The following is a 23958-nucleotide window of genomic DNA, read 5'->3' as shown; positions in this document are numbered from 1 at the left end:
AGATGTGCCCACAGAGTACCTCACACACAAAGGCAGCCGGGGACCACTAAGCTCTCAGCATGTCGGTAGAGCTCCTCTTGGGAATTAACTTCCCTGGCTCATGCCAGCCAAAAGTGGCCACATTAAAGCTTTATCGGGACAGCTGTGTTAGCCAGAGTAATTTTGACTGAAACAGGTTAGGAGCCATTCAGAGGAGCTGTTACTCCCATCCAATGAGGACACAGTGACCTCTACAAATGGTTGCTTCTTCCAGCAGGATTTGGAAAATAATGTATTTCTGCAACTTAAGTGCTGTTATTTTCTCATGTAGAAAAGCCCTTTGAGTATCATGCTCAGGCTGGAAGAGATGTATGAGGAAACTTGTACTGCTGCAACCAGCCCAGTATTTATTCCAGACCCGGTTTGTGGTCCCTTTGAAGTCAATTAGAATGTTCCATGGATTTAACTAAAGTCCATGTTTGGCTCACTTCTAGCCACTGAGGCTGGATAAATAGATGGATTCATAGAAGTCCCACACCTTTGACACTGCATTCATAAACAGAAAACTGGGCTAGCTATGGCAGCACATGAAATATTTTTCTGACAAGGAAACTATTGTATGGAAACCTTACTAGCTGCCATTTTCAGACAGTCAGGGAACAAGGCATTTGCTTAACATATTTAATTTCTGGAAATTTTTCCACAGGAATGATAACCTCCAAGCCCACGCTCTTTTGGAGCTTTGTCTGGAGCAAATCCCTCTTCCTGCAAAAGCTCTTATGGGCAGCAAATGGTCTTGTCAGCAAAAGAAAAAGATAATCATAGCATAGTAGCTTTGGCAGCATGTTTTATCAGTAAAAATTCACCAAGTTGCATAACACCACCATTAATGGAAAATTTTCTGTAAAAACAGATGTTTATGACTAAGTGATAGATTAGAACTTTTTAATATATTGAAAACACTTTGTAAATGGTTACAGTGAGTTTCTTTCCCTTTCAGTGGAATAAGGGGAACTGTTTGGAGATCCATGTGAAGCTGAGGTAATAAGCCCGAGACAAATGAAGTCTTTCGTTAGAGAGATTGGTTTTGATTCAAGCTGTAAATTTGCACGAGTATCTGTGAGACTATTTATAATTTTGTTAGAGAAGGGTAGAATTTTGAACACTGGAGACCTTAAAACAGGAAAAGAGATTCCACTGAAACCAAGTCAGGAAGAAATCAAATCCCTGTACTTGCCTGTGCATGTGCCTCCGATGAAAGTATTTACGCTGTTACATCAAAATCCCAGCTTATATGTAGTTATTCTGGTTATGAAAACAGACAAATGAAAACCTAAAAAGTGATCCAAGTGTAAGCAACATAGTATAGCCTGCTTGGAAACGTAGGCAGCCCAAAACAATAATTTTGACTTCCACAGGCATCTTGATGGACTCTGAATTCCCAAACTGCCTCTGAGACAAGAAATAAGCACTGGGTGAAATTTTGTTAGCAATAGGAATGTTGCGATTAAGGCTTCATTATTCATTCAACGCCACGTTCTCTGGCTGTGGGGTTCTTACCTGCTCTGCTTCTCTCACGCCTCCACAGGGAAAGGGGTTCCTGGCACTCTCGGAGAGAAGGACACCCATGTCTCCATTCCTGAAGGAAGACACATATCTCCATTCTTGAAGAAGAAAGTAGATGACAGAAGGCACTCACTTTTTTTCAGAAAAGAGCAGTGAACCTTGTCCTTGCCTTTGTTCAACCTGACAAAAATCATAAAAGCCACTGAATTTTACAACATCCCTGGACAAAAATCTGAGATGGTGAGAATCACAAGAACAAGTACATGAAGAAATAATAATAGTTTCATGTGGACCATATATCATAGACACATGCATGAAGGAATTACATGGCACAGATGTAACAGTTTCCGAAATATCAAACAGGATGCCCATGTGCAATAGTAAATACTGGTCATGCTTTTGATATGTCCCTCATAAAGAAGTGGCTCGTGATTAAAAAAACCTACCACCACCAAAAAACCCCACAAAAACAGAGGTCACCTGTTTTGGTATATTACTATATTCCCATTTCTGTGGGTATGTACAGTTACGTAGTCATAAGTCTCACAAACGAACATTCACAAGTGAACTTGACTACTAAGAAGTCATTCTCTTGTATTCTATGCAAGGATGAAGATCTAGCTCCAGCAATGTATTTATGTAATTCCTTAACCCACTATTTCTTTCCTTTAATTCTATATAATACCTCATAGGTGGTTGGTTCAAACAAGTGACAAAGCTTAATCTGAAAAGTGCTAATTATTGTCACCCCAAACGTAAAAATATACAGTTACATTAAATATAGAAAGCATTTTCAAAGGGAGGATATGTGAATTTTTAAGTTACAGAGCTAGACATAACTTGCACATGAAATTATTGCTTCCTTTAGAGTTTATTAAAATAGAGATGTTAACAGGCCCTCCATAAAAAGCCCACTTCTGCTCAGCTTCAGCAGCATTACATCTGATACTCCCATAGAGAGGTTCACAGTATAGCTCCTGCCAAAAAGGGACAAGGCCATTCTCTCCACCCTTCGCTTCCAGCCAGGCTTTCTTTGATCCTTGTTAGATCACCTTAGCCGTAGCATGAATTCCTACCAGGAAGGTAGATATAAGAGCCTGAAGACTTCCGACTAGGACTCTTCTCTATATCTTTGTAACACATTTCACATCAAAAGTACATTAAAACAGTTCACTGGTAAAGTAAAAATTAAGTCACAATTTGCCTGACTACTTCTCTAGAGCAGAATATAACTGCAGCCATCTTCCTTAAGAGTTTACAAGAGGAAAAGTATGCAGAAACATGTAGCACAACATACTATATTACATATATTTATTATATGTGTGTTCTATTACATACATACATTTTAATACTGGCTTTCAGTCAGCTCAGTTTAGGAAACCTAAAGCCAGCCTGGAATTGGAGCCACTCCAGCACGCAGTTCCTAAGGTAAGCACAGAAGCCATGCTGTGCAGCTGATACAGAGAGGAAAACAATGATATTTTCTCCAGTTAAAATTACAGGAAGCCTACCAGCTTCATATCTAATTTTTCTTTTTTTTAGTCTTTAAGGTTTTAATATCTGATCTGGTATTTAGCAAGGATAGAGCCCCCAAACCTCATGTGTTATGTATGCATTTTGAACTGAGGTTTACTTTTGCTCATATGAACATCTGTCATTCTGGATTTCAAATAGGAATTCAGTAGGATTTCAAACCAAGTGCACATGGAGAGTCATGCCACAGCTAGGGTAAGACAGCAGCAAATGAGACCTAGAATCCTTGGTGTCGGGATAGGTGTGAGTTTGCATATCATCTCAAGTATGGTCATACTGCTTTCTGACATTGTGCCAATATTGACTCGGTACCAATTCAAACAGAGAAGTCTTTGTGGGAGAACCCACAAAATCACAGCAGCATTTCCTGCAAGCACTGCATTTTCCTAGTGCCTCTTCCAAACTTCAGTTCCAACTTCATACTTTTCCAAGTGGATTTGTGCCATAACAGCACACAAATCAAAACCGAGTGATGGAAACTAGTATGTTAATTCAATAAAACATCCGCACCCCTGATTTCACAGGTGCTGTCTTCTTCCTTTTTCCATATCCATTTTTCAGCATTTCATTTCCATCACTAAAATATTCCATTGGTGAAAATTCAAAGATAAAATACCTGAGAGTTTACACACTAAAAACAAGCAGAAACTACCAAAAAAAAATTTCTGCAAGTATTGTAACACTGTCTTTCAGGCAGCCTAGGAACCTAGCATACCAGCCAGCCTGTGGTACATTTTTGGGAGTGCTAGCCTGGAATCTGAGTGGTCCAGGTTACCCCAGAGGCTTCCTGCTTGGACTTGATCAGGTTCAGATCCTCTGAAGATACACGTACATACAGCCTACGGTGATTTTGAGCCCTGAGGAACGAATACACATCCTTTGTCAACTCTCTCTTATGAGAAAGGGAATTCTCACGGTCATTCTGGGTTATAGTTCACTTTTTTACAGTCCTGTTAGTTGATGGAGACTTTGTCTCCCAAATGCTTTCACTCTCTTTTAGCCAACAAAAAGCATTAATTTTCCTTCCTCAGTTTTGTTACAACTCCTCAGCATTCCTTAGGTTTTGTTGTGGTTTAACCCAGCCAGCAGGTAAAACCACCCCACAGTCGTTCACTCACTCCCCTCCCACAGTGGGATGGGGGGAGAGGATCGGGGCAAGGGGGAAGTTAAAACTCATGGATTGAGATAAAGACAGTTCAATAGGACAGAAAAGGAAGATAATAATAATAATGATGACAGAATATACAAAACAAGTGATTGCTGACCACCCACAGACCACTGATGCCCAGCTAGTTTCCAAGTCACAGTCTAAACCCCTGGCCAGCTTCCCCACAGTTATATACTGAGCATGACATCATATGGTATGGAATATCCCACTGGCCAGTTGGGGTCAGCTGTCCTGGCTGTGTCCCCTCCCAGCTTCTTGTGCACCCCCAGCCTCCTTGCTGGCAGGACAGTGTGAGAAGCTGGAAAGTTCCTGACACAGTGTAAACATTGCCTAGCAACAACCAAAATATCAGTGTGTTATCAACGTTATTCTCATCCTAAACCCAAAACACAGCACTATATCCACTACTAGGAAGAAAATTAACTCTACCCCAGCTGAAACCTGGACAGGTTTTATACTTACTTTTTTTGCATGTGGTTTCCAAGTCATGCAGTTTGCAACTCTTCTATTCACCTGTTTTCCTTCTTCATAGCTGGGCCTTCAGTTAAACCAGATCCCTGCAAGACAATATCATGTACCTGTAAGACAATATCATGTACCTGTATTTCTTTCCCTTGCTTGTTCCTCTACAGGTTCTTTGTACTGCTAGTGTATCAGGCTTGATGATATTTAAGAGGTAGCATTACCCTCGATCTGTATTACACTCCTGACAAAATTTTACTGCTTAAAATCCATTGCTTGGAGGCAAGCTTAGCTGAACTGATTTCTGCAGTCCAGCTTCATTTTTCCAGTGCATTCGTGTTGCAATGGGAGACAGCAATGTTTAATGACTCTGCATTGCTCCTAGCCTGGAATATATGTGATACAGCCTACGGCTTGACTTGATGTATGCTGAGGAATGCAATAATACAGCCATTTCGTAAACTGAACCAGAACTTGTGATGGACTGTACAGACTGCGTTATCAAAGGGCACCTACCTTAAGTACACAGGATTTTTGCTGAAACAATTTTCTTGCACGTATTTTGCATTTTTCCCAAAACAATCATGCTGTGAGCTTTGATCTGTGGGGCTGTCTATCTGAACACCTTGCACTGTTACAAAATTAATTCCAATTAAGATAAGAGCTAATTCTATGCTCCAGGCTATACAAGTTATGGAGTGTTGAGCATGCATTTGCATGTAAACCGTTACCATTCACATGCGGCAGAATATAGTTTTGAAATAAACAGTTTCATCAAGGAGTAACAGATGGAAGGGCTTTAGTTTCCATTTTGTATTAACACAAACTTGTCATTAAACTCCTAAAGCATTACAATTGAACAGCGCTGTGTTTTACTGCTTAGTGGACATAACCCGGCTTACTTTGGTGGGCTGGCATCTTGCAACACACACTCATAGAAGTCACTAGTTCAGCCCTTAGCAGGTCAGATTTTCTACAGTTTGTTTAGGTCTTCTGCTTTGGGTTGTATCTTGTACAAAATTGAATTCTGAACTCCAATTAACATCTAATTCCAAGTAATAGATAACAGGAAAAGGAGCTCACAGAAACAGACTGAGCTGGCCCTGGCACGCACACTGCACCTACGCCTGCAGAGTTTAAACTCCCAATATGGGAAAATAGATAAATATTTGCTAGTATTTTAAAGTACTTCCGAATACAATTCAGTTGGGTGACTGGGAAACCCATCTGAATGGCTTCTAGATCAGCCATTTATCCCTACGTGCCAACTGTGGCAGTTTGCAATACCATTTTGAATTCTTCATTGTAAATTACTTTCCAGCCCCACAAAATTTCTGAGTGGAACTTCATATGACATAAACACAGATACCTTCCTTTTTTTCCTCCCCCATTTCCAGGAGATGGAGTGTGAAGCAACTCAGGCAATCCGACGCTCAGCAGTATCACAGAGAGTTTTCAAATCAGGTCAGTAGTTGAGCAGAGGATTTCCTCCTCTTGGGCAGAAGAAAAGCAAGGTTCTCTGATAGGTTCACAGGAAGCTGAAGAGACTTACCCAACCGTATACTGTATTTCAACAGCACATTTCGAAACATGTCCTTTGCATTTTCAATTGAAGACTATTTGGTTTGCAGCAGAATTTCTGAGAAAATATAAACAAAATACGAGTGAAGACGTTTTTCTAGCACTTCCTGTACTCCATTATAGCTGGCACAGGGCAGGAGGTTGGTACTAAGCTGGCAGTGGGTAACCCCAGCCACTGTTCCCTAATAACCTGTATTAGATTCATGCTCTTTACTACTGGTCTTTCAGTTATTTTAAATAGCAAGGTATTGCACTGCTTTTCATATTACTCAAGCAGCACCGTTTTCTTTGGGATTTTCCATACTGCAAATACAGGTTAAAATACTAAGCAAAGACTTTCATTATAACTTGTATGTAAACTGAGAAAGCATAAGCTGTTACAAGTACCTTAACCTAGGATATCAGAGACTTGACAATCCTTGTGTTTACAGACATCATACTCCATATTTCTAGAGGTTTAGAAGAAAAAGGTTATTACTCACAAATATTAACAAATTACTAGCAAAAGGAAAAGTGCCAGTGTTTCGTGAAGTCATGCAAGTGACCTTTTGTCCTGTTAACTGACCTTGATTTCCATATGTCACAGGTGAATTATTAAGAGAAGTCATCATTGTGGGGTTAACCAAAAGGTTTTATTAAACAATGATTGAATTATGATTAAATTATTAAACAATAATTAAATGGTGATCAAACACTCTACTAACTACACTTCTAATAATTAAGCTAGTTTGTATACAATGTGCTTCAGATCTAATATAAAACATTGCTCACCTCACTGTAGATATCAGATGCCATGCAAGAAGTCTCTTGACCTCACGGAGCAGGCCCAAGAAGCGTCCCTGCTTAAGGGGAGATCACCGCCGTGCAGCGGGCCCGCTGCCATGAGGAGAGCTCAACAGGCTCTGGGGGCAACAGGTATTTGTAGCGTGAAGTGATTGACTCGTAGCCAATCTCCCCTTTGGTGTACGTGCAGGTGTGCCTCTGTAGCAGCAGCTTCAGTTTCCTCTAGTCCCAGCTCAGCCTGGTACTGTTAGCCCCAGATAAGACGTGACCTAAATTCCTTAGGTTCCTGAGAAGATACAGTTCCTCAAGGCTTGCGCAGCCAGGCTGCCTTCAGCCAGGCCTATTTGTGGGTGATGCCTGAACCGAAGTACTGTTAAACTGAGAGCAGGTGCACCTGTCACACTGTACAGTTTGGGAAACAGTTGTGGAAAACAAATATCTCAATTCTTATATCCCCTTACTTCCTATGTAATTATTCCATACTCTTGTCTTACAGCAATGTTTTTATGATTACCTCCTCCTTACTTTCTCATCACTTTGCACTTCTAATAGAAAAAGAAGATGGGATTTGGAGTCACTCACTCACACAAAGCTCTGTTTAGACTTGATTCTGGCTTTGACACCTTACAGCTCCTGTCGGGCCATGCATCCACAGCTTTTCACCTTTAGAGTGCTATTTGCTAGACCTGAAAACTCTCCCGTATCTTCTGCTCTTCTCTCCTCACCTTTAAATCCTACGTTAGGATACACTATATATTGAACTATCCTTCCATTCCCTCATCTACTACATGCTCCTCTTTCTCTCATTTGTGTGGTAATGTTGTGGGGGAAGGAGTCTCTATAGCTATTTATACATTAAGTATGACAAAACAATCATGGAGCTGAAAATATGACTACTTGGTGAACATCAAGATCTGGGTAATTTTAGCTCACTATAGGCCTAGTGTGTGACTTCAGCCTGTCTGTGCTTCAGATTTTCTTCCCTAAAATTAGACATAAATATCACTCCTCTATCCTCAGTGTCAGGATGAAACCGAAGAGGACTACATAAGGATAAGTATCCTACATATACAATTCTTTGTAATAGTCAAAATTGAAAGGCTTAATAAAAAAATTCCCAAGACTACCAAAACACAAAGTTCAAACTGTAGTTAAAAAGTGTAACTTCACAGACCTTCTGATCATTGAATTGAAAGCCTGTGGGGTTCATCCATGCATAGCAGGCTCCAAGGGGCTCCATCACCTCTGTGATGATACGGGTCAGCACTTCCTCAATACTTGCCTCCAGCTGCAGCAGCGTCCTGCTGTGGCAAAACACTTCTTTGGGGCATAACTCTTGGAACACAAATAAGCTAGGTCTCATACGTAGAAGTAGCATAATCTTCCCATGACTCAGCCCTGACTCGCTGAGGAGCTTTTCCCACATTCATGGAAGACCATGTCATTCAAGCCATCTTTAGCACAGATGATCTTTTACCCAAGATTGCTCAAATATTCTGCAACCATTAAGAAAAACAAGCAGTGAAAGATTGCCTTTCATAGGTGTCCCAGTCTCCCAGGTAAGCACCCTAACCACAGACTACAGACCAGATCCTGAGAGAGCTGGATGACACAGTATTTAACTGAAACTGAATAAAATCAGTTTTACATTCTGGGTATTGACAGCAACGAGGCAGTATTTCTATAAAGGAAAGAGGGTGAATTCAGATCTAAAGTTAGAGAGTTTTTCCAACAAACGTGCCTACTTAGCTGATACTTTGAATGAGAACACACTTCTTTCCTTGCCTTTAAATCGCAGGCAGCGAGAGTCTCCTGCTGGCTAGTGAGCAGCACAGCCGTACAGCATTGGATGGCCATGCTGTGTCGCACAGGTCCCTTCGGCAGCTTCACCCAGGATCCCAACAGTGTCCTATCACCACAGCTCTGCACATGGAGCCAGGGGAACATGTGAAAGATACAGGCTCAGGTGTGATGGCAATTCACCTTGACAAGGCAGTCTTCTCTTTTCCCTTCTCTCTCCAACTCAGCCAGCCCTAGATGGTTACAGTTGGCCTGCAACGCTTTTTTGCTTGTTGTTTTGCACCTTTCACCCTTACTTTAAGCCCTGCAAACGTCCTTTGATTGAAGTCGTAAGAAAGGGAGCCTCATTATATCCTGAACTAGACTTGCGTTTTCATATTTAGGAGCAATACGAAAAAAAAGCTTTGTTGATTTTTTACACAGCAGTTGCCATCACCAAAACCTATTATCTGAGGTAGCTCAAAGCACAAAGGAAAGACAGGCCAATACTAACATGTAAGATTTAGACCTTAGTTTACTAAAATACGTTACATGGTGAGTCAGAGCCCTCTCCTGGAAACAGGGAAAGACATTTTTGTCTTTTCTTTAAATAGTTGTGCTATTTCACCTCCACAAATATTTAACACCCACAAAAATGAGCCACTGACTTACCTGCTTCCTTCAATTTTAATTTAATCCTAAAGCAGGGAAAGAAAAATGTGTTAAGAGAAAATATTGTATGTGATGCTCAGATGTAAATAGACCAGAATTACAGAGGTGTCAAAGTTTACAGTTCATTTGCAGATTGTAGCTAGTTGGTTTAGTTTGTTTGTTTAATCTCAACTGTGTTAATAAAATTGCTGAGATTTCACAAAATAATTCAAGTATCCCAGCAAGGTTATGCACACAATAATTCTTATTTTATCTTATAGTTACACATAGATTTGCCAATAGAGGGAGTCCTTTTACTGTCTACCAAAACTTTATCCAAGTCAATATTCACAGAGGTTTCAAATAATGACTGTGTCCCTGCTGTGCAACCATCATTGCACTAATAGCAAGAATGAAAAAGGTTTGCAAAATAAAGTCACCTCAGGGTATTTAGCAGCTCAAAACATGGGGTAATATCAGCCATCCAATCACTAGAAGTGCACTGGAGAATTCAAGTGGCCGTTGGTGTCATTACAGCAATTATATCTATAGGCACAGCTATGAAACCTCTATAAGAGTCATTAGTTTTAAACACATTGAGAAGAATTATGTCAGATAACTATATAGTTCCCCTCTGTTGGCAAATCAATATTTAACCTTAAAATTCGTTTTAGTTCTTTCCTGATGTTGTAGTCGGAGCATATTGAAGAGCAGCTACTCAGTTAACCCCTGCTGTGGTCTGGAAAAAATAAAAATTAAAAAAATACCATCTTTCTTCTACATTGTAATTTCATTAAAATATTGTGCAATTTTAATCACAACCAAACTAACTCATATATAGTCAGACATTCCCAACTTCACTTGCCCTTTCATCACAACACAAACCATTCTTTTGAGCTATCAAAATGTTAATTTAGTATTTTGGAGCCATTGTTTGGATCATTACTGTTTCTGCTGCTTACCCTCTACGTGAAGCATCCAGTTCCCTTCTGACTTGATGGGAGGATTTCAAGAGCTGATCAGATGATGATATGAATCATGTTCCAGATTAGCTTGGACTCAGCATCTTAGTGCATTGAAGGAGGACAAAAAATAAGCAGAAATAACATTTATACTTATTACACCAAAGTAAACTCTTTACAACTACAATGTATTGCTAGGGCTAGCAGAGTTCTGTGGAAATATTAAGTAATGAAAGCAATCATGTTTGCTTTCCTAGAGGTGTGGTAACTTACTAGCAGTATCGTAAGGACAAAAATATGAGGTTATAGTCACATCATGTTACAGTAGCCCCTTCCTTCTCACAGAAATTGGCATTTTTACGGCAGTTAAGACTTAAGTGCTCATGAAGCAACTCTTAAACCTCTGAGATTTTTTTTCAGCTTGACATATCACAGAAAGCCTTTTAAAAAATAAAGATAAAAATAGAAAAGCAGTATTACCTGCATCAGTCCCCTCCCCTCCTTTCATTGGGACCTGGGTTTACACTGAGATTTCAGCAGCAGTCCTAATCCAAACCAAGTCTCTTCTGAAATCATTTCATGACAGGCAAACCAGCACCAAGGAAACTCAGAACTGAAACAAAACAGAACCAAATTGTTGATGGGAGCCAAATAGGAGGATTTGTTTTTTCTTCTTCACTTTCAAATGAGTAAAACTCTTCATTTTCTACTCCTTGTTAACACTGCAAACAGATCAGCTTCACAAGTTTTGGATGTCTGGCCATTTTAGATAAACATTCCAACCTTTTAAGTGTTTAAAGACTAAACTGCAGAGCTAAATGTTTATGTTGCACTGAATAACTTCAGCATTGTATTTAACAGAAAGGCTGCTAAAGTAATATTATTTCAATCAGTAGGTGAAGACACACACTACTGAAACAACTAAAACTTTAAAGGAAGATATTAGTACTCATCTATCCATAAATATTTAGCACACGTGTATGTAGTAGGCTTTATCGGTGGAATATATTAAACTTACAAAGTTTACATGGTTTCTAACTTTAAATCTATTTCCAGGCTTTTTGAAAATAATTATAACTACTAGTTTATATGAAAACTAGAATGTAGTTTTTTGGGTTTCAAATAGCGTATTGCTCTCCTAATTTTAGTTTAATATGAAATAAAACCTTGGCCTTGTATTTTAAGGAACATGGCCTAAGATATTGCTAGAAACAGGATTTGGATCCTATTGTTATACCTATGCAGGACAAGAGTGAAATGTCACTTGGTTTTAAGAATGCCTTGTGTTCATTCTGACCAGTGCAAAATTACATAGAGTGGAGAACTGGTCTGGTCCAGAAGAGATCATTTCTGGAGCAAAATATTTGTTCTCAATTAAATCTCTACTCAGTTTTAACTAATGATCTAGCTTTTGCCTGCTCAGGTTATTTTGAATCACGTCTCTTCCTCCTTGGCATTTACATTTTTCTTACTCTTTGGGGCCAGCAACAATATCTAACAGTGTGTAAATCTGGAAGTATGTCATTCACTCCAAAATACCACTTTGCATGCAAAATGAAAACAAACTGGGGTATGATACTGCTTCTGAAAAGAAAAACAACATGAAGAGAGTTGCATGGTGGCATCAGCTTGCAGGCTGCGTTACTCCTTGCTCAGCTTCTTATGTAAAAAACTTTCCACGTCAAAGCAATACAATGCAGACAAGGATATTTCTTAACTTCTGTGGTTAACTTGTATGTTTCCCATTTCACCACAAGGTTTGGGTATATGTGTTTTCTGCAAGGTCAGGAGAGTTTGCCCTGGATCGGCTCCTCTGGGGTTCATACCATTACACATTTCCTGTTTTGCACATGACAACACAGTAAGCTTTTTCAGAGACAAGCTGTATGTATAAGCCTCCTGAGCTGATTTACTACTGTACTATTGCAACAGAGTCAGACAGTACAAAGCCAAAGGAAAGCACTCTTGACTGAAACCTTTGTCATCTTTTTAGTGAGTCCTTCAGAACCTGAACTCAGGCCTGCAGCTGAAACAAGTTGAATTCAAAGAGCGACCACCTCAGGATTTAAACTGATTTTAGTTTTGTCTTTTGTCCGTTTTCTAGTCAAAGTGATTTTCACTGTGTCAGAGTAGGTCCACTAGTACTTGTTGAGTTTGGTAATATGAAGTTACCACAGACTCGGTATAGACACATCCTTTCTAACGAACCCAGAGGTACTCAGGCAGCAGTTCCTGAAACAGCTGTTAAAAACCAGCATCACTATTTCTTTTCCACAAACTGCCTCACCTGTGCTCAAAACAGCAAGCTGCTCCTCACCCCATACAATTTTCTCAAAGTTCCAAGTTATTTAGAAGTCAAACATCTTCACTGATTTACCATAACTCCATTTCTCTGCTATATTGCAGATAAAGTAGTGTTTTCAAAGGAACCAACATCTTCAAGACTCTTCTGTTAACATGTTGTATTTTAAAAGGATCTTTTTAAAGAGAAGGCAACACCAAAAGCATGGAAATTATGAAGAGAAGCGTAAAGGAAACAACCAGCGAGAAAGACAGTTTTGGGGGATTTTTTCATCAGTTTGAGTGGAGATGCAATTTAGACATCCATCTGAAAGGCCTGATAGTGATCTGTGAAACTGGTGCAGAGGAGAGGGCTATGATTTTAAGATGGTTTATATCAGCAAAGTATCACTGAAATTACGTCTGAAGACTTAGCACAGGTCTCACTTCTTCCAAGACTGCTGGTATCACGGTTCAAACCAGGATGATCCATCCCTCACATGCATTTCTGTCGTCATCTGGCCACAGAGCATCTTTGGAGCATCTTACAATTGTCCAAAATTGTCAGGTTTGTCCCAGTGTGGGACATGATCTGTAAATATAGCTGTTCTCTGGACATGAAACTGAATTATAAGGCAGGACTTTTGACTAATTGATAGAATCTGATAGCCCCCAAAATTGGGATTGTTATGCATAAGTAACAAAACTCTTTCCTATGAGAAAACTCTTGCAGTACGTAGGACAGCATGACAGGAGGGGATGAAGGCAGCCTTCATTTGTGGGAGCTGCAGCTCCTGCAGCCAGCTGGGCATCCCAGCCATTCAGGGACTGGGCCAAAGGCTGCTCTCTCCTCCCTCACAGTGCTTTTTGGCATTTTTATCTCCCCAAAGGCAGCTCTGCATTGGAGGCACCTGGCTTGCCTGCTCCTGCGACCAGGAAAGGAGAACATAGACAAAGCTGAGCCAGAACCAGTGCATCATCCTGCAGAGCATTCTTCTCTAAACTTAATGTTTGGAAAATTGAATCAAAGCAAGAATTTAAGAAAATACGTAGAAGCATCATCATTTCTTTCTGGCATTTCCAAGGATCCTGGCAACAGAGTATTTAATCAGTAAGCCACCAGCCTGTATCCAGCTTCAAAGATGGACCATCTCACTTCACACACAATGAAAAACAGCTACAGGGTGCAACCTGATGCCTGCTTGAATCCCTCAGCGAGCTCTGTGCCGGCAGATCCATAAACAGGGTGCAGGGGCCGCTTGCATGAAATTCAGTACAAGACTGGAGCTGAATTCTCTGTTCTGACAGCTGTTTGGTAGCGTGCAAGACCCTAGCTGGTGAGCTCAGATCAATCCTCAACAGGCACGTGCTCACCTCTTAAAATAGTACATTCTGGCAATAGGTTGTAAAAAGACCACAGATACACATGCTATAAAACCTAATTACCATCGCAGCCCACATCATGGCCTGCCATTGCCTATGATGCATAGTGAAGAAAGGTTTTACTCTTCAGCACTCTGACAGCTCAGCACGGTGACTTTCCACCCCTGCAGTACACTGAGGAAATATAGAAAAATAGATTAAAATCTCTCCTCTGATATAATGAAATATTTTTACAGGAGTGACATCATAGATGCTAGAAGTGGGGAAGAAATATTGATTCATCTAGCTGCATTCCATGCCAAAACAAGACTGATCCCAACTGTACGTTTACTCATGCTCCAGCCAAACTACTGTTGTATCTGAAAAAGTGGTTCCACTGCCTCCATCTTTACAGTCTAACAGAGTTCAGCAGAGCAGAAAAGTTTCCCTTTCCTGACTACAACCTGCTAGTCTCTATTGTACCACCCTTTCATTACTCACTTCACTCGCCAATGTTTGTGTATGTCAAGTATTTGACAGCATTTACCTTGAATTCTCTGCAGAGAGACTTCAACTCTTTGAGGGTTTGAAAAAACCTAAATTCCCTGTTCATGGCTCTACTAATGTACTAATGAAGTGCTAATTGAGTGCTAAATCCTTACTCTGCATATATTTTCTAGTCCATCCGTATTATCCAAATATAATAACTGGGCACTGAATAACAATTCAATGACCAGTTTTGGTCACTGACTTCTACACCTACAACCCCAAGCTTGCATCATATGTATTTCATTGCCAGAACATTGAATAAACATATTTAAGCTATGACATTAAAAACATATTTAAGCTATGACATTAAAAACATATTTAAGCTATGACATTATTGCCACCCTCCTGTATTTTTTAGTTTCTAACTATCCTTCCATAAAAGAAAGACAGCATATAAGCTGCAATGATCCATGGGAAATCAAATTTGTTCATTTTTTTACTCAAGCATCTTGTTTCCATAGTTATTTCTCAGCCCATTCTAACCTTTACAGTTTCCTCGCGATCTGGTATTATCTGAATATTTTACTAATATTCTGCTCCTGTTTTCTTTTACAGTAGGCTCATGATGTACTTTCAATTCATGCTTTTACAAACCCATAGATCATCTATGTACACGAGATTAAAAAACCAGAATAAACATTTGTTCAGTGTTATCTCCCACTATACCTTGCATTTACAATCTATTGCTTCTAACCCTGAGTTCAACTCTAAATTTATTATAATCTAGGATTTAAAAATTTGTTTGAATCTTATCAATTGAAACTCTATGGTCCTAGTAGTGGAAGCTTAAGAAACCATTTACTTACCATCTGTGTCTAATTTGACTCTCACTTCTACCTATATGATCAGAAAGAGAAGAGTTGAGCAACTTCATTTTTAAAATCTTTTTTCCAGGATTGGGGGGCGGGGCGAGAGGCTTTAGTAGTGCAGCCAGGTTACTAGATACAAGTTATTAACAGGAGTTACTTACCTTCTTTATTGATATATAATGAGACACTATTTTTAAAGCAATCTAGCATTCATATTAGATACCAGTGTCTAATAGGTAATAATAGACTAACGTCGCCAAATCACACTAAACCCAAGCTGAGTTCTGTGGGTAAGAGTACTTGCTTCAAAATATTCTGCAAAACAATTCCTGATGTTTTTAAGGAAAGTTTACATTCAAAATCCACTTGGATTTCTAGTCAGGAAAGGCCCAGTGAAGTAGGGGAGATCTCCCCTCAAGATAACCCTTTAACAGCTCTCCCTTGGAAACTGGATATGCAGACCGATAGGAATAGGGCAGCAGAGAATGCATGCTTAAAACAAGAGAAAATAGCAGCTGCTACTATAACTGCGATGCATTTCTGCTTGTAAGGCAGCTTGAAAGTTGCAAGGGAGTAGTAAGCACTACCAACTTTAAAAACCACAACCTCTAATTCAGTGCCTAATTCAGTGTGGGTAATTTTACCTCTGCTGAATGACCAGCTGGACACAACAAAACAAGGACAAGCTAATGAGAAGTCACAGGGAGATTTAGGTGGGATTTTGAGCAAGGTTCTAACTCCACTCCCAAAATCAAGTGAGCTCTTACTAATCCTATCCTTAATAAGTTATCGTTTAAATTGACACAGCTTCTGATCCTATTACTGGTTAGGTACAAAAGCCACTTTATATGTGCAATAATTCCACAAGCATTGAGGTTTCAATTCAACAGGCCATCTAATGTCTGCAGTTCAAGACTGGGGCACAGCACTTTTGGCAGTAAAAAAAAATTAAATAAAATCTCAGTCCTCAATGTAATTGCAATAAATTGATAATTAACTGCTTAATATGGTGTGTAATGAAAGGTTGAGGGTAAGGTGAAAGAGACGACTTTCACCTCTGATACAGTTTGATAGCAGGAAGACTCCTTTGGATCCTACAAATTTACATAGGCTGTTGGTTGAAAAGAAAACATTGTGTGGATTTCTATGAGGCTTCTGTGAGAGGCAACAAAAGTTGTCCTTTCTGAGAAATGTACCCAGAATAAGAATATCTCCTGCTGGATAGCTTGGACGAAGAACTGGAACTGCCAAGAGCTGAGGAAAGCTGCCAAAAGAGAGGGAAGAAAATTAAGCAACAGAAAAGCACTAACATTTAACAACAAAATCTTCAGGGTAGGGAACGGCAAACTTACAAATACCAACAATCACTGTACACAGAACACTCTGAAACAGCAAAGAGCCAGAAATTCCAGCTGGGGAGCACGGTAAAAGACTTTGAACAGGAAATGGGGATATCACATTACCATCAATCAAAACGTATGATTTTGAGGGCCCAGATAGACAATAAAACAGTTACAATCCTATAACCCCTTTTAATACTATGAGTAGTAAAAAATGTAACGTATGAAATGGAGTTAAGATGCTCCACAGTCTAACCTACAAGCACCCTTTATGGATTACCACCTGTAAACTCCAGGAAATAGCTTCACTCGGTGAAGCGTGATGCGCACATATCAGACTACAGACACTTTCAGGTAATGTTTTGCTGACGGTCACCAATATCTAGGCTTTGTTCAATTATTTCCTGGATTAAAATAAAATTTGTATTAATTGTTGCATGAAAACAATATGACTAAGTTATTAAGACTCCTATGCAGAACTACAATTATGCAGCCACTCAATTGTTACAACTATGACTTCAAAAGTAAACCAAATCTTTTTTCTTACATATAAAAGTACATGTAAGAATGCCTGCTTGGAATGAAGAAAAATGACAGTTTATTTGAGAACAGAACTTAATATTCTCTTGCTTCCAGTACCATGTCATTGGTTGTATTTTCTGGAATATGCTGGTGTTGGTTTGGGAAGGAATTTCAAAGAAACATCTTTAGGCTTTTTCTACTCTCATGTAATCAGGCCTGGCTTTAACAAGAAGTTACACCTGACTGTGGAAACTGAGCTGCTGTGTTACTGCCACAGAGAGATTAGATACTACTAAAATTAAGAACATGGAGCCACATGCCATGCTTTGCAGCATAGTTACTTCTCTCATTACAATCTTCAGCATATGCTTCTTCAGTAGTATGCAATTTGGTGTAGTTACATGGAGTAGGCGTCTATGCATTTGTAAATGCATATGCATTCTATATTCCAAACAAATGTGGCAGTTATCATATGTACCTGCTATTGGAGTTCTTATTTCAGCCTTAGCTGCACATGACTGATAGTATCATATTTTATTGGTTGGAATGTGCATATAAGAGAAGAAAAAATGGCATCCATTTATTTGCATGATTAGTGAAAGCAGTCCTTTGTAAGGAACTCTTGATTACCATTGACTGCGTAAATTATTATAAAAAACATACAGTAGCTGGCACTGAACTCTATGTGGCAGTAATGTACTAGCTCCGTCTGGACAGCCAAGGTTTAAAATAGGTAGAGGATTACATGTGCAGGTATAAATTAAGAAGGTATTAGTACTAGGGCCCATGAACTTTGAGGAAAAGAAACAAACCCTGAAAAAATTTTAAAGAATTTATCCTGCACAACTAGCAAAAACTGCCCTTCATCCTTCTGAGAACGTATACATGCTTGACAGTGTCTTAAAAATCTACTTATATTTTTGAGGTCATCCTGTCTGGCTCTGTAGGATCTTTTGGAACAGAGCTCTGCAATTTTCCACCCTAGGACATCTGATAGCTACACTAAAAATAGCCCCGTGGCAGTTCCTCTGTTGAAGATACACCTACTGGTATGTGCCATGCTGATCATAGTTTAGAATCCTCTCAGACCCTCAAACTATTGCTGATGCCCTAGGGCCTGTAACAGAATGCATCTCAGTGTGCTCTTTAAACAATCGTTAATAAGTTATGCCCATAACAATCCACATTACAAGTGTATCTATTTTCTGCATGTCAAGTATATACAATTTACTGTGTTCTCTGACCACATGAAGGAAGGTGCGGGATGCAAATCAATGAGGAGAGGGTATGAAGAACATCTTAGCATTGTTTGCACAGCTGTGGTGGTGGTTTTTTCCCTTGCATTACATTTTCCAGTATTCCTGTCCCAACCAGTTAAATACTCAACAAAAAATCAACAAATTACCTCTGATAATTTGTTAAGAGCCAACAGTTAGAAGAGCTAGACAAAGTCCTGCTTCTATGAATATCCACTCAGAGATATTTGAACTAGTCTTTCACTAGGGTTTCCCCCCAAAACCACCTCACCAGTAGGGCTGCTGGGATGTACAGTAGTAACTCACAGCCTAGTACCTCAGGGCACACTTGCATAGTTACCCTATGGCGGTTAGCAGCAGTGAATGCTGTTGCAGCAGGAACGTTTACAGGCAGGCTTTGCTTGATATTTTTCTTCATATACATCAAATAGTTGAACTCTGTGTGTAAGCAGTATGAAAAATTATATCAAAAAGAATAAAAATGCTTGAAAATTTTTAAGTGCCATTTGATAATTTATGCTAATTTCTCCTTAAAGGAAACTTTATAGTATCTAGCTTGCTATTCTAATTTTTTTTACCAAAAATCAATAGAGTACAGTGCTAAAGGCCTAAATTTCTGCACTGCAATACGAGCCTGCACTGTCTAGTTTGTTTAGTGTTCAAAAAGATGTTCCTGCTTTTTTCAGCTGATAAAATGGAATTTCTGGAGCAAGTATTTAAAAAAAAAAAAAAAAAAAAGTCTTCATTATTCTATCATCTTCCTGTAGCCTGAAGCTATTAAGACACTTTATCCAAATTAGTCACTTGATATCTCCAGTCTTGCTTTTCTTTCCATTTATGGTTTTTAGCAGTGTAATTATTGCATAGATGAACTTTCCCAATAGAAACCTACAGAACAACACAGTGAGGCTTGGAAAAGTCTAGCCCATTTCCTTGTTTCAAACATAAGTTTGTAAAAACCGTCTTATTGGAGAAGCATGGAAACTGAAGCCACCTCAAAATATGAGCAAGAACCAAGCTAATCATATTGATCATTAGCTAAGTTGTCATGAAACATAATATGCACCAAATGCAAAGAGAGGAATGGAGTAGGTAGAGTGAGGTGGAAGCATCTTGAAAAGCGAGAGCACATTTGATAACATCTTCCCGTAAGGTGTAGAATATTACTGCTCTACCCTCTGAGCCTTTCGTTATCGCTTTCCAACTGCTGCTTTCCACCTGGAGTGGAGGAAGGCTACCCATGTATGTGATCATTTGGTCAATTTATTCTCTAAGAGTTGTCTTGATTCAACATAAACATAACAAAGTCAAAAGTTAACAACTGCAAGCACATCATTCATCTTCCTGTCTTTCCGTGGATGACTTGCAGGTGTGGTATACAGCACTGTTGTTGCTACCTGGCTTTAAACTGGTAACATGGAGGTCTGTCCTCTGCTTTGAGACTAAGGGTACAGAGAGACAGGGAAGAGAAGTATATGGAAGTTGTTAAAGGATTCAGATTCTAGAGACTAACTTCAAGTTTTACTTTAAGATGTCTTTTTGAGAAGGCAAATAATAAAAAACCCTGTTTCCCCCAATCCACTATATTATCTGTAGAAAAAATTAAAAAATAAAAAAAATTCCTGCAAGTCCAAAATGATATACAAAGCTTTGATACTCAAAAGCAACGAACTTGGTTGGACTGACAAATTCCTATTAAAAGGAATTTGAAACCAGCATGATCCTTCCACGTGCTCCAGGCAATCCAATTTCTTGGATATACAATCAAGAGTAGATGTGCTGAATTTTAGTGGAAAAGTGATTTACCTCTATATATGGTATTGGCGAGGTGAACTGGAATACCGTGTACAGCTGACATCCATGTTTTAATGAGAGAGCAGGGTAGCAGAAATGAAACACTTAAGAAATTAAAATAAAAAAGCTTTTGAACTATTTTTTTTACTTAGTACTAAAAGGCCTTAAACTAATATAGCAAAATAAAAAGGCAATGTGATTACGGGACAAGAGAACCTCTATAGAAAGAAAGCACTGTGTAATTAAAAAAAACCCTCTTTACCTGGGAGGGGAGGAAGGGAAAAAAAAAAAAAAAAATCGAACTGATAACCAGTGGCTGAGGCTACCTTTAATGCAGAGGGTGTTTAATAACTGGAGCTGATGCCCTACCTGTTGCAAGGGTGTTTTTCAGATCAAGAAGATCTTTTTAGCCAAAGATTATACAATTCTTGGCAAAATTCAATAGCTTGCATACTAGAGTTGGTCAGAATAAACATTTCCATAGTCTCTGCCAGCTTTAAATTCTGTGAAGAGTAGGACTTTTGTCATGGTTTAACCTGTCTGACAGCTAAAACAACCACACAGCCATTCATTCACTGCCCCCCTTCTCCCAGTGCAATGGGCAAGAGAATCGAAAAAGGTAAAACTCATGGGTTGAAATAAAGACAATTTAATAGGACAGAAAAGGAAGACAATGATAATAATGATGAAAAAAGAACATATGAAACAAGTGATGCACAGCACAATTACTCACCATCTGGAGCCAATGCCCAGCTAGTTCCTGAGCTGCACTGCCTGCTGGCCAAACCCCAGTTATATACAAAACATGACATCATATGGTAGGGAATATCCCGTTGGCCAGTTTGGGTTAGCTGTCCTGGCCGTGTCCCCTCCCAGCTGCTTGGGCAACCCCATCCTTCTCATTGGCAGGGCAGCGTGAGAAGCTGAAAAGTCCTTGACTGCTTGGCAACAACTAAAACATCAGTGTGTTACCAATGTTATTCTCATCCTAAATCCGAACCACAGCACTATACAGCTACTAGGAAGAAAATTAACTCTATCCTTGCCAAAACCAGGACAGCTTTTTCAGGTGAAGTTTTTGATTCACCTTCCCCTCCCCTCCGAGGAACACCTTTTACTTTTTTGTGCTCTTCACCATAGACTATGTTTTTCAAACACCATGAAAATACTTCAGCAACATTTGTCAAGCCAAGGAATTAATTTGAAAACATTTAAAAGAGCAATTAATTTTTCCCTCTTATTCCTCTGCACTACAACCAATATAACAGTGAAGGAAACCTATTACCCTGCTTTTCATGATCCTGCTAAGAAATACCTGTTGCATGTACTGCAGATTAGAAGACCCCCCCCCCCCCCCCCCCCCCCCGACAGGTTGGTTCTTTTAAAAGAAAAGTATTTGCAATCCACATGGCATAGCTAAAGCTCATTGACAATAACTCTGACCCAAAGAGGAATACCACAAAGCCGCCCTATTTCACCCCAAACCTGTCACACTGTTATCAGTGTGCCTGATAATGCACAGCAGCATTTTGCATATGACTTTTAGGCACGGTAGATATGAAGTTGATTTAAAACTGGTATGTTCTCAGTGGCAGGTTTTATGTTTAGTCTTCCCAAACATCTGACCTTATTTGAACCCCCTGTGTCCAGCCTCAAGGTAGGGAGGAAAATTTAAACTATAAAGGCACTTAATAACTTTACTCTTCATTGTAAAACAAAGTGCAAGAGAGTGTAATAGCTACAGATCAAGGTAAGCAGGAGAATGGTGAACTTTATGTATCCGATCAACACCAAACTACATGATATGATCATTTCTGATCTTAGAAACTAACATACAGGACAACAGCAATGGACACGGTAGATGGATCTACGTAGATGTAACTGGACTATCCAGCCAGGCTTTGTGCCGAGCTTGGCAAAACAGCAAACAAAGGATAGTCCCTTGCTAAAAGGGCCAGACAATCTAACTAAGAAAATGGACAAAGGAAGTGTAAAGCAAGGAGTGAAGGGATTTTCCTAAGGCCATAGAGTAGTTCAGTGGCTGAACAAGTAATAGGAATACAGCTCTTCCCAAGTCCTGTCTATTGCCCTAACCACGAGATGTGCTGCTATGTACCAGCAATTATTATTCAAGATGAAGACTTTACTGTGTATTGATTCACTATTTAGAAGCTGGAAACAGACAAACAGTTCAGAAGTGTAGTAAGAAATCAATGGATCACTGTTAATTTCTTTCCCGGTATCCATTGTTCGTTATGAGATGCTTCAGCACAGCATTTATGGGAGCTCTCTAAGCAACAATGCAGCCCTTCTTAATCCAAGCAGTAACATACTTTTCAAAGTTTCATTTCCAAGAAGATACTTCAGCAGGTAAAAAGGTTTAAAATTTCTTAGTTTTCCAAGCTCTTTGGGATGAAAAAGAAAAGACTGGCAGGTGCAGCAGTGAAAACACATTCCCCAAAGAAGGGGAGAAGTTTGAGCACTGAATAGAAAGTGGAAAAATGGCCCAAACACGAGTTGTAGGAGCACTCTCTGAGTTTTCACAAGATCTCACATTTCTTTATAGACAATAACACATCTAGAGTTATAACAGTCTTCTGAGGTAGGTACACATGGCCCTTTCCCTGCAGATCAGTTATCCAAGGTACAAATAAGATAGCATTCCCAAAGCCTGACTTTTGCTGCACACCTAACAAATTCAGGTCAAATATTTTCTGGTGTTGATATGAAACTCATTGAAAACAGCAAGCTTTACTAACACACAATGCTTTAAACATCCTGCAGAGCAGCAAAGGGATTTTTGTTTTTAATGCAGCAGTATAGGAGCACTGTCATTTATCAGAGGCCCGTTGTACATCGTACTGACACCAACATTCACTTCTCCACATCATATAGCTACTGATCTATACTCACCCTTGTTTTCCTTACAAACATAAGTAATTTGTATTTCTACAGCAAACTAAAAAGTAAGAAAGAAATTTCTTCTTTTGTAGAGAAAGAACGCATCAGCAAGTCCCAATAGGTAATTACAAGAGGATTACACTGCATTAGCAAATATTTTGCAAGTGCGTTTAATAGGGGTGTAGAAATAGATGCAGTATTTTTGGCCAAACTATTTAAATGCAAATATTAGTTGATTATTTGCTACCATAGCTAAGGTTAAGAATTGATATTTTAAGAAAAACAAGTGGTCAGAACTCCAAAACACAAGTGCCCATGCATTCATTAGGTACAGTCACATGGCTGTGTGGATGCTGTGTAACAAACACTGTTAGAATTACATGCCTTTCTCTTCAGACTGCGGAAATGTGGTCCTATAAGAGTAGGACTAAGGTTTGTGGTTTACTGATTGGAAAAAAATGCTGTGTTGCTGTCTATATAAGCTGCATTGTGGCCAATGCTCGGCCAAAGGATAGATATATATGGGTTTACTATTATACCAACACATAGTGTCCATTGACAGATATGCTCAAGAGGCTAAACTAAACTAATCTGCTTCATCTCAACAGCTATGCAATTTAACAATGTTTCAAATCTATAGCTAAAATTTCAGGCTTTTGTAGCAATGAGGAGCTTTAACCA

The 23958-nt window shown here is 39.3% G+C and overlaps 1 long non-coding RNA gene across 1 annotated transcript; it reads right to left on the bottom strand.

Moving 5' to 3' along the window:
• Window positions 1–1549: 1549 nt before the first annotated feature.
• On the bottom strand, window positions 1550–11268 carry LOC142602503 (uncharacterized). The gene is made up of 5 exons (XR_012836246.1): window positions 10945–11268; window positions 6261–10568; window positions 4709–4803; window positions 2888–2999; window positions 1550–1725 (listed from the first exon to the last, which is right to left on the bottom strand). It is a non-coding gene; the product is annotated as an uncharacterized LOC142602503 (long non-coding RNA).
• Between the last annotated feature and the right edge of the window lie 12690 nt (window positions 11269–23958).

Source organism: Balearica regulorum, chromosome 7, assembly GCF_011004875.1.
Source record: "Balearica regulorum gibbericeps isolate bBalReg1 chromosome 7, bBalReg1.pri, whole genome shotgun sequence".
Classification (NCBI taxonomy): domain Eukaryota; kingdom Metazoa; phylum Chordata; class Aves; order Gruiformes; family Gruidae; genus Balearica; species Balearica regulorum.
The sequence above is the reverse complement of the archived record's forward strand: the minus strand, read 5'-3'. Positions and strand labels throughout refer to the sequence as shown.